This window comes from Dromiciops gliroides, chromosome 1 (assembly GCF_019393635.1).
Source record: "Dromiciops gliroides isolate mDroGli1 chromosome 1, mDroGli1.pri, whole genome shotgun sequence".
NCBI lineage: Eukaryota > Metazoa > Chordata > Mammalia > Microbiotheria > Microbiotheriidae > Dromiciops > Dromiciops gliroides.
The window spans coordinates 326965456-326977180 of NC_057861.1; the positions used below are offsets into that span (position 1 = coordinate 326965456).

Here is an 11725-nt window from a genome sequence, read left to right on the forward strand (position 1 = left end):
TAAGCATTTGGCAAATATCTCACTTGATCTTCACAATCCTGCTACTATTATCATCATTTTACAGCTGAGGAAATTGAGACATATAGATTAAGTGTCTTGACAGGGGGGTGGGGGTCACATAACTACTATGTGCCTGAGGCAAGATTTTGACTTTTCTCTTCCTGACTCCATGACCCATGCTTTATCCACTAGGCTAGCTCAAACTGCTCAACAAGAGAGGTTGAGAAAAATGTCAATTTTTACACAATTAGCTAATTATTAAAGGATTTTTCTCTGCAATATGTGGAAGATTGGACTAAATGATCTCTAAGATTTATTTTAACTCAGAATTTCTGAGCCAAGACTAAATACTCACATTTCCTTGCTCTTTTTTTCTTTCCATTGTTTCTTTAACCTGAAAGAAGGAACATCATAACTATAGTTGAGTTTAATCCAATGATTTGTCCAAATCAACTGTCTATGAATCAATAATCATTTATTAAGTAAGTGCCAAATATGCATAAGGCACTGTGTTAAACACTAAGGATATAAAAAGAGACAAAACACAGTTGCTACCCTCAAGGAGTTTACAATTTAAAGAGGATCTTACAGTCTAGTCAAGACTAGGCCTGGTACTTCCTCCTACCCTGCAATGGTGGAGCAAGATGTCACAGTGGAAAAAACACTAACCTTGAAGTTAGGAGGTCCTGAGTTCAAATTTTACCTCAGATAATCACTGGCTGTGTGACTCTGGGCAAATCACAACCCCAGTTTCCTTAAACATCCAGGGCTATCTCCAGTCATCTTGATGTATTTCTTGCCACTGGATCCACATGACTCTGGAGGAGAGAGTGAGGTTGGTGACCTTGCATGTCCCTCCATAACTTAACACCAATTCACTGCAATTCATGACCACTCCAATGTCACAGTTCTCTTTGAGAATGAAGGACAAACAACAAACCTGCTATACTGCCCATCTCAACTTTACCCAAACAAGAGTAGTGTTCCAAATTTTACCCTTGATTTAATATACCCCTCCACATCTCCCATATCATTTTGCCACATTCCAAGTGAGACACCCTACCCAGGTTTTAGTGACTTTAGCTCATCTTCCAGTAGTTTGTACTACTTGTAAATGCACATTTTGCCTATCTAGAAGAATAGGCCCTGATCAGAGTTTAGACATTGTAAAATCAAATGGAAGGAAGAACAGTAATTATCTACAAGGAGATAAACTAATATTTTTCTATATCAAATGCCAACATTTTATACTTTAGATTAAGAATGTATAATAGTACTAGAACTGTTTGATACACTTTTATCCTGACTTTTAAAAGTAGTATTTTCTGTCTCAGTGGCATTCGACACAGTAATGCTCGAGAGAACTGAAAATAGATCAGGAGGTGCCATAGTAGTAGCTTGCATGAAACAGATTCAATGCTGTCAAACTCTTCCATATTTGCTATATCCAAGACTTCAGGCTGTTTATAGCAGAGCCTAGTACACAAAAATTCCCTAAGGAAAAATTAAAGTAACTGACATTTGAATGGTATTTTGAAGTTTGCAAATTTGCATTAATATATTATCTCATTTAAGGCTTACAATAACCTTGTGAGTTAATTACTATAGCTATTTTAATTTCTGCTTTAATTCTGAGGAAAATAAGAAGTTGTGACTTATCTGTGGTCACATGGCTAGTAAATGTCAGAGAAGGAATGTGAAGGAAATTCTTTTGACCCCAGGTCTAGCTCCTGACTCATTATGCCATTTTATTTCCCAAGGAAGTATATAGGGAAAATTGCCCAGGAATAACACAACCCTGGAATGGCCATGCTTTGTCACAAATGTCTAGCCTTTCTCACTATTTCTCAATTTTTCCATCACAGGGACTCTCTGACTGGGGTCTGTGAAATGCACGCATACACATACATATATTTCTATATTTATAACTATATTTCAATATAATTACTTTAATGTGTAATCCTATGCATTTGATTTTATGCATTGTAAAACATCATTCTGAAAAGGCATATATCCTTTATCAGACTGCCAAAGGGGTCCATGATTAAAAAAAATATTCAGAACCTCTTCAGAAAATCACTTCTAAAGAATCAGCAACAGAGTGGACCAGGTTCAAAACCTTAGCAGTTCGGATAACCAACTTTATTTTCTTCTTCCTGCTTTTATCTGGGGCTACCCACAGCCAGGAGCCATTGAAAACTTCACAGCCAGTCACAGCGGGGGCAGCCTTGATGGTGTTGCAGCTCAGCTGCCTGTAATCCTTAGTGTAGTATTAAGAGTATAGGGGAACCATAAGCAGTTGGAGCAAATGTCCAAGGTTCCACTCCATCCTTCCTATTCAGTGAATTTAGGGAAAACCAGGTTTTTATATTGGCAGTTCTGCCAAGGTTTCTAGGTTCTGGAATTAACTTGTTACTGACCTTGATCCAGGAAAGAGATATGCCATGAAAAAGTCATTCATAGTCAGGCAGTCATAGCTTCTAATAGACAGAAACTTAGAGGTCAGGTAGTCCAACCTCCCTACTCTATTGAGGAATCCTATCCCCTCACAACTTTGAGATAGTGTCAGGCCAAAGGGTCAGCAAACCATGGTCCTAGGGCTAAATATGACCTGCCATCTGTCTTTGTATAGCCTGCAGACTTAAGAAGGGTTTTAATATTATTAAGCACAATATTTTAATATTATTAAACACAATTAAATATAAATATAAATAATTAAAATATAAAATATAAAAACCTTTCTTATTGTAACCGATATGAAAATAGGCTACATGGATTTGACCCTTCAGATTATAGTTTGTTCACCCATGCTCTAGGCAAATGCACCAGCAGCTAAGCAGGCATTTAGGTCATCTGTTTTCTGTACCTGATTAGATTTCATACTTTTCTAGTTTCCTCTTTGAGGTTTGGAGATTACAATCACATAGCACTCTGGATACTCCTCACATTATCCATGACATTATTAATTGACTACACCCTGTTTGCATTCTGTTCTCATATGAGTCAGTTAACTATGTTCGTTTTTTCATCATAGTGCCTCTAAAAACCTAACTTTATATCTTTCAAGTAATTGTTCACAAAGATTGTTATAATGAGTAATCCTCTTTGGGATTGGCTCTGTATCTATTGTCACCATCTCAGGTCTTTGCAAGTAGGGATTGCCATGAATAAGTTGGGGGGGGGGCACACTTACACCATTTGAAGCAATGAGCTAAGCACCAAAGATACACATTTTTTCTTTTTTTTTCTCTTTCTTTCTTTCTTTCTTTCTTTTTTTTTTTAGTGAGGCAATTGGAGTTAAATGACTTTCCCAGGGTCACACAGCTAGTGTCAAGTGTCTGAGACTGGATTTGAATTCAGGTCTTCCTGACTCCAGGGCCGGTGCTCTATCCACTGCACCACCTAGCTGTCCCCCAAGGATAAACATTTAATCAAGCAAGGCAGTCTTGTCCTCAAGGAACTTACATTCCAAAAGGAGAAGATAACATATAAGAGAGCAAGAATCAGAAGGACACTGTGGTGAGGTTTGGGAATGGCAAGGACATGGCCTTGGAGAATGAGTGTTAGAGGCAGCTAGAAACCAGCTACTTGAAGCAGCACCATTGTCAGAGTACTGAGAGTACCAGATTATCATCACAGCTGGCATAGATGTGCCTTAGTACTCTTATTGACTCACATCATGCTTTTTTTGTTTGTTTCTTTGTGTAAGTTCCTCTACCCCACTCCTTCCTGACAAAGTACAGATGTACCAGAGCACATTCATAGCTCATCATGTATACACATATCAGCTTCATCAGTGTCAAAGAAGTGACAATCAGGAGAGTGCATGACTCTGCTCAGAGTTCCCAGAAGCTCATCTGTTACCCAGTCATTACGAGAAGTTTCACTTGGCTCCTCACACAATTCTTCTTAAACCCAGCAAATATAATGTGCAACTTCTCCCAAGATGCTCCAGTGGTGACTATAAACTGGTTGTGGTACAGAAGTCCCAAAGCAAACAAGTGATCTTTCCTGGACTGTTCTGAATAGGGAGAACAGAGCTGAAGCCTTTTTGTGATAGATGCCAAGAAGCATAGTACATATTCCCTGCAGCCTTATTCCCACCTTAGTGGCCCATTAAAATTTCCTTTTCCTTATTATACTGTCAATTAGAACCAATGGACTGAAAAATAGAGGGAAAGAAGAAGGGATAAGTGATTTGTCCAAAGTCACAAAGTTAGTAAGTAAGAAATCTCATAGGTGCTCCTTGAACCAAGGTCCTCTGACTTTAGATCCGGTGTTTGGGATAGAGGCAGAGCCAATTCTCAAAGAGGATTCCTCATTATCACAATCTTTGTGAAAAATTACTTGAAAGGTGTAAAGTTAAGTTTAGAGGTACTGTAATGTAAAAACAATGCTCTGTATAGAACACAGCCAAGAGAAAGGATGAGTTCTGATTCAGAGGTTCTTCCTACTAGTGAACAGGCTCTGTTTATATACAGCAAAGCTACAGATCCAGTTCTAGGAGAAAAGATGCTGTGGGTAGCCCCTGGAACCCTTGTTTTCCCATTGACTGAATAAATATGCTCAGGTAAACAGATTAGCTAGAATGACTCCTCTCTTTATAAAGGGGCACTCATATAACACATGCATTTCTTTCTGTCTTTGATCATCTGATTAACAGTGATGGAGTCTATAATGATTTGGTCTTTACATCACTGTGATCATTTCCAACCACTTTTCTGTTCTTCAGGCATGATATTATTCCCCTCACAAAGTAAGTAAATTTTCTCTGCCAAAATGGCTCATTAGTTTATAGATGATGGGTGAGCATGTTATCAGCCTGTACTATACTGAATTCCAAATATTGTTTTCTTTTGCAAAACGGAAGCTATTTCAAGATATTGTGAAATTGAGCAAATTTCACTCTTGGCATATACAACATACTTTCATAAAAGTCTCATAATAGTTTCAGAAATACATCCTGGAGCCAGGCTGTGTGGCTTTTCTTCCCCCCTCATTTGGTGGCCATTTTGCTTTTTTTTCCAGGTTAGACTATTCCAGTAGGTAGCCATGGAGGAACCTCACTCAAATTTTTTCCTTCTCAGCAACATCAGTGTTTAGCCTTCTAGGTTCTGCTTGCCCATCAATTGCCCCTCATTCCTATTCATTTGGGGGTTTCACTTTCCTAGTTTTGCCAGATTTCACTAGTAGACATCTTAATTAAATTCCTCTTCATTATGTATGACATATTTTTGTGTTTTCCTTCTTTGTACTTCTTAGCCAATAAACTTAATTCTTGCATGCATCATTTCTCTCACTTTATTTACACTGAGATCATAAGAAGATCAATTATTTGTACAATTTTGTTGTTTATTTTGCTTGATGAGTTGTTATTTTTGCATTAGCTGAGACTTTCTATGTCCTTTTTGAGCATACTGGTTTTCTGTTCCCATTGTCTTCGCTATATCGGCTCACATCTCTCTCCATACACTTGTTGGTTGCTAGGCTATAGAATTGTCTGGTGACTCATTATTCTTATGACTGCAACTGCTTCAAAATACTTTATATACTAAACATATTCCAGGGTCGAAGTTTCATTTTGTTAGAGAGATAAAACCTGCTCATCCAAGGAGCTGAAACAAATGACAATGCTCATCATTTGTAGCCACACTTGTGACTTCTCATTCCCCTATCTTTCTTCATCATCAAGGAACACATTGCCATCCTAAATCCACAGGGATCCCCTATCTACTTTCCTTGGAGTCTTAAATGTTCTGAAATCTTAGATCTTTTGACATTAGTTGCCATTTCAGAGAGTGGGTTTTTCTTCACAGTGGTCTGCTTACAATCGTCTCCCTGTTGCTTTAGTTACATTTGCTGTTGACCTAGTCTATTTGGGTTGTAAAACACAGATGCATCTCTGACCTTTATGCTATCATCTAGATTCCTAATTGTGTAGTTTCAAGATAACAGCAATTTATATACTCTTATTCATTTCAACTGCCCATTTAATGTGCTATCTGGGCAATCCTGCTTGGGGGTTGACTGACTTTCATCAGCCAAAACAATTTGAACAGTTACATATCAGTGGTTTTGGATGCTTCTTAAATTTCTCATGGTTCCAGAGGGTTGAACTAAACCACATGGGCTACTTTCTCTAGTACTTGACTGTCCCTCAAGGAAATGTCAGTTACCACTGTTACCTCACCTTTAATTGTCCTGTGTGTGTGTGTGTGTGTGTGTGTGTGTGTGTGTGTGTGTGTATGTTTTAAATCTACAAATAAGTGGACAAACTAATTTCAGTCTTTTTCTAGCACTCCATACTTTATGGAAGACAAGGCCCTGAAATATCTCCCCTACACCATTACTATTTTCCCCAGAAGATTAGAGAAATGAGAAGAATCTTACCTAGGACTAAACATTCACTTGAGGGAATGAGTGAAAAATTACTTATCAAGTGCTTATAAAGTTCTGAATATCATGCTAAACATAGAGAATTTGAAAAGCAAGCAAATTGAATAATTCTTGCCCTCAAGGAGCTTACATTATAATAATGGAAATAGCCAAGCATTTACCCATGTACTCCTGTCCTTGGATAGGTTTTCTTGTTCTTTATTTTTTGTTTTTGGGGTTTTTTTTTTGTTTTTTGAGACTTTTTCCCTATCTCATCTAGGCTGGAAGTGGAATTGCCACTGAAGGCACTGATCTCAGTGCTGATCAAGAAGAAATCTTTGACTTGCTCTGTTTTGAACCTGCACTAGCTTATGCTTCCTAAAGCAGCTTTGTGACCCTCAGCTCCCAGGGGTTCACCATATTGGTGATGGAATTATTGGTAATAACCTTATCAGCTCTAACCTCACTATAGCTTAGATCAAAGCTTTTTAAACTGTGAGTTGTGACCCCATATGGGGTCACATAACTGAATGTGGGAGTTGTGAAAAATTTGGCAGCAGTAAAAGTTTATGTATACCTATTTTATATATCTATATACCCAGGTTTGTGTAAAAATTTATTGAGCAAAAGGGGGTCATGAGTGGAAAAAGGATAAGAAGCCCTGGCTTAGATCACCAAAATTCAAACAATTCATCAGCTTCAGCATTCTTAGTAGCTGAGATTATATGTGTGCTAGCATGTGCATCTCTTGGGTAGCTTAAAAAAAAAAACTGACAATGCTCCAAAAAAATCAAAATGCTAAGGAACTTATTTGAAAATTAACAACAGCTGAAATTCTATTTTGTGAAGTTTTTATATAAACTGTGCTCTGGGGATCTGAGGTATGCTACCACCCCTCTTATTTTAAAATGCTTTTTATTGATATAGATTTTTAATTATATTACCATAGCTTCCCCACTAGTCTTCCACTTTGTCCATATCAGATATCCATACCATATAGCAAATAGTATTTTTAAAGACCAAAACAAGTAAAGAATAGGTAAAATAAACACAACTCATCAATGTATTGAAAAACTCTAGAAATCTGCAGAATGTACATTTGTAGACCCCACTCTCTCCCAAGAGATGAAGTATGAATGTCCTCTCATATTTTTTCAAACTGTGATTGTTCTAATTTTTGCTAATCCATTTTTCATTTATTTTTGTTGTTCTTTCTGTTTTGTAGTTGTAATTACTGTGTATTGTTTTCTTGACTGCTTACTTCACTCTGCATCAGTTCCTAAAGATCTTTCCATGCTTCTCTGTGTTCATCATATCATCATTCCTCACAGCATAATAATACTCCATTACATACATGTATCAGAATTTGTTTAGCCATTCCCTAAGCTATGGACATTCACTTTGTTTCTGGTGTTTTACTATCATGAAAAGTGCTGTTATAAAGATAGGAACTTTTTTATTGATGTTTCCTTTGGGGTATTACCGGTAATGGAATCTCTTGGTTAAAGAGAATGGACATTTTAGCTACTTTATATAATTTGAAAAGGCTTTCCGAAATGGTTGTACTGGTGCAAACAAGCTAATCCATTTCAACTGTGACTGTAAAGGTGGCAGGCATTCCCTCTCTCATGTTCTTGGTACTGGGATATTTAGTATGGCTAATAAAACATGCTCACTATAACATTCTTGCTACCTTTAGACATTTCTTTCAAAATACAGGCTTTAAAACCTGACTATAACCAAAATTATACTCTGTAACATTAAATAGGAGATGTAGTATAAAAATACTTGGAGTCAAAAGACGAAAATTCCACCTATGCAACCGAGTAAGTCATTTAAACTGTGTGCTTTAAATTCTTTATATCTAAAAGGAAAAGTGTGGACTCCGTGATCTCTAAGAAGCTTTGAGCTCTGAATTCCATTGTCTTGCTCCTTATGGATATATGTTATGTATTCAAAAATACATGTGGCATTTATGGGCTGAAAAATAGATGGCAAAAGTACCTGCTCAAATGACGTTTATAAACTAATTGGAGAACCTAAGAAAACACACATGAAACAATAAATAAAGCAATAACATTAAGTAAAATAGACAGCTATGAGAGACTAGTACAATCCATAAGAAGGTGCTGATTTTGTCACATCAATGAGTACAGCAAAGAAGAGGTAACATTAACTTCAGCTTGTAAGTGGGTATAATTAAGAGAAGTAGAAAAGAGGAAAGAAGATATTCTGGGTAAGTAGTGGGAGGAACTCCAAGATCCAAGGGTATCTTCTCAGGCAACATAAGAAGAATCATTTGATAAACTATTAGCATGTTTGAGACTTTCCTGTTCTTCAACCAAGGATATCTTTGCACTAGTTCTCTAAAGTATATGGATTTTGTAATGAATTTTGAGAAGATTATGCTTATTCAAAATCTACATCAGAGGAGTGCAAGTTCTGACATGTGCTAAGAGGTTGAGAAGATTTGGGATTTTTAGGACTTCTTCTACAGAAAATAAAATAAAATTTAGTCATAAATTCATACAAAAAGTCCCATTTTCTTTTGATGGCATGGAGGTGACTTTGTGTCAATGGATCACTAACCCTGGTAGGTTCTACTAAGTTGGAAAGGTTAAAAATATAGACCTAGTGATGGAGTCATGTGGGGTGTGTGTTTGTGTGAGAGAGACAGACAGACAGATAGACAGACAGAAATAGAGAGACAGAGACAGAGAGACAGAAAGAGAGAGAGAGAGAGAGAGAGAGAGAGAGAGAGAGAGAGAGAGAGAGAGAGAGAGAAAATCAATCTAAGGATTTACCTAGTTAAATGTCTAGAGATTCGCCCTAGAAATTTAGTCACCAGGTGATAATTTTTCCAGGCCATGTGAATCCATGATACCTATATACTAAGCAACATAATGACCTTAGTACACATTGGTGGAGAGAGTGACCAAAAATCCTTTGGGTATTGTTATTATTATTATTGTTGTTGTTGTTGTTGTTGTTATCATTAAGCTGTATTCTTAAGAAAGTACTTCTTCAGAATCTTATTACATTTGAGATACTTTTTTGGGGGGGCAGGGCAACGAGGGTTAAGTGACTTACCCAGGGTCACATAGTTAGTAAGTGTCATGTGTCTGAGGTAGGATTTGAACTCAGGTCCTCCTGAATGCAGGATCGGTTCTCTATTCACTGCACCACCTAGCTGCCCCCACAGTTGAGTTACATTTAAAGTAAGTCCTTTGCAGTTCAAAGCTCAGGATCTAGTCTTGATTAAATAAAAGCAGAGTCTTCCAATCATCAAACAGTATACAGAGTACAAATCAGAACAATCCCTCAAGAAACTCAAATCTAAGAAGTTGGCAGGATTGTTCCTCCCTACCAACTCTTCTTCTAAAAGAGATCAATCATGTTAAACTTGGTTATGGAGAAGAGATAAGAAAATGTGTCTCCTCTTCTTTGGAGAGGTAGTGGTGGTGGCAGGAGGGGAGGTTCTATGTGCATGGAATATTGAATATTATTTTGGGGTTTTTTGGTTAGCTTTTCTGAAATTATTTTCCCCTTGTTTTCTTTTTGATACTTTGATACAAGAAATGTTTCTCTGAGTAGGAGAGCAGTGAGGGATAGATTTGGAAATGAAGGTCATATAAACACAAAAAAGAAAACAAAATAAACAAAAATGAAAATAAATAAGAGACCAATTATAAGACAAACATTTTTTTTTACCTTGAGCTCCAAAGGTTAATGTTTATTCTACTCCACTATTGTACTAATACAGTTGTGGGAGTATTACATAATCTGCATTTATATGACACTTTGAAGTCTTACAAAGTACTTTTCCCTGAAAGCCCTATTAGAAAATACAAAAATTATAATCCTCATTTTGTTCATAATATTTATAAAATTTGTAAACAAAGATGTTATGTTACTTCATAGCAATCAGCTACTTGATTATCTCTCCTCCTTTCTCAGTCTTGGTGGTGTATATTATAAGTGGGCTATTTTATATCTATTATGACATATAATATATGGTCATCATCTTTAATGTCCTCTCCATTGACAAAACTTTATCTGTTTCTGATTTTGAACCATTTGCCAGTGCAAAGGACTTGGATGATGAGTCCAGAAAGAAAGCAAAATTCTATATATACCAAAATATTTTCATAAGCATGCTTATGATAGAAACAAACAGAAACAAATTCAGTAATGATCAGTGAAATTTAAATTACATGTTGTTGGATCAGGGTAGGGGCGGTGGGGATCCTAAAGTATGTATGGATTAAAATAACACTATGCACCAATAGAAAACATTTCAGAGAATATCCCCAGTTTGCAGTGTAATAGTGTTAGAGTTGAACGATCTATGAGTAGGAAAAGAATGGTACATTTTGAAAATAAAATTCTAAGCATATATAAAATGGAAAAACAATCTATTCACTGAAAACTAAGAAACAGATTCCATTTCCACTATCTGTATCTATATTAAGGTAATGACAACTTAAATTGCATAAGAACTGCTGTGTTATGTAGTGGAAGTACTAGTTTGAAACTCAGGAGCCCTAGGTTTTATCCCTGGCTCTCCTACTAACTATATACTTGTGTACATCCTTTCACTTTTCTAGGTCTTAGTTTTCTCATTTATAAAATGAGAGCATTGGGTTACATGTTCACTTAGAGTGTCCCTTATGATTCCTATTTGCCACAGCACCTGGTGCAAAAATAAATGTATTTGTGTCAACAATCACCCAATTTCTCTAAATTTCCCCTGCTATTTTTTTGTTTGTTTCCTGTGGGTCTAGGTCTCCCAGGTCCTGCATCCCTGTCTTTCTGTCAACTTTTCAAGTCAAGTAATGCCTTTCATTACATTTTGGATGCCACACCAGTTTAATCCCATTGATAGAGGGCTATGCAATCAAGCTGACAGTTCGATGATGATTTGAATCGTCCCTGACTCATTACTTTGTGAAGGATTTGGCATGCCAATCAATGGGGAATGATGTGCTGGGCCTTGAAGAATGACAGTAATCCATTTTCCCACCAATTGACGTGATGAGTCCTTGACAGAATCACAAGTTACAGGGCCAAAGCCAAACATGATTTGGCACATGCCTCCAAGAACTGCCATTTTGCAGGCCCTTGGGGCATTTATCAAAGCAGTAGCCTTCTTGTCTTCTGCTGTCATCATTCATGTGCTATTCACGCTGCAACTCAGATTTCCCAAGCTTCCTACAGGTGAGCCATGGGAAAACTGCTCTTCACCTTGTCTCATCTGGCTATTGGAAGTATGACTATAAGGCTGTAGGATTGATTCCTTACCACCTTCTTCCAAAACAAAGAAAAAACCAAATACCACAATGGCCAAATT

General features: G+C 36.9%; 1 pseudogene; it reads right to left on the reverse strand.

Moving 5' to 3' along the window:
- Positions 1–11467, reverse strand: part of LOC122748825 — a 32631-nt pseudogene extending 21164 nt beyond the window's left edge.
- Between the last annotated feature and the right edge of the window lie 258 nt (positions 11468–11725).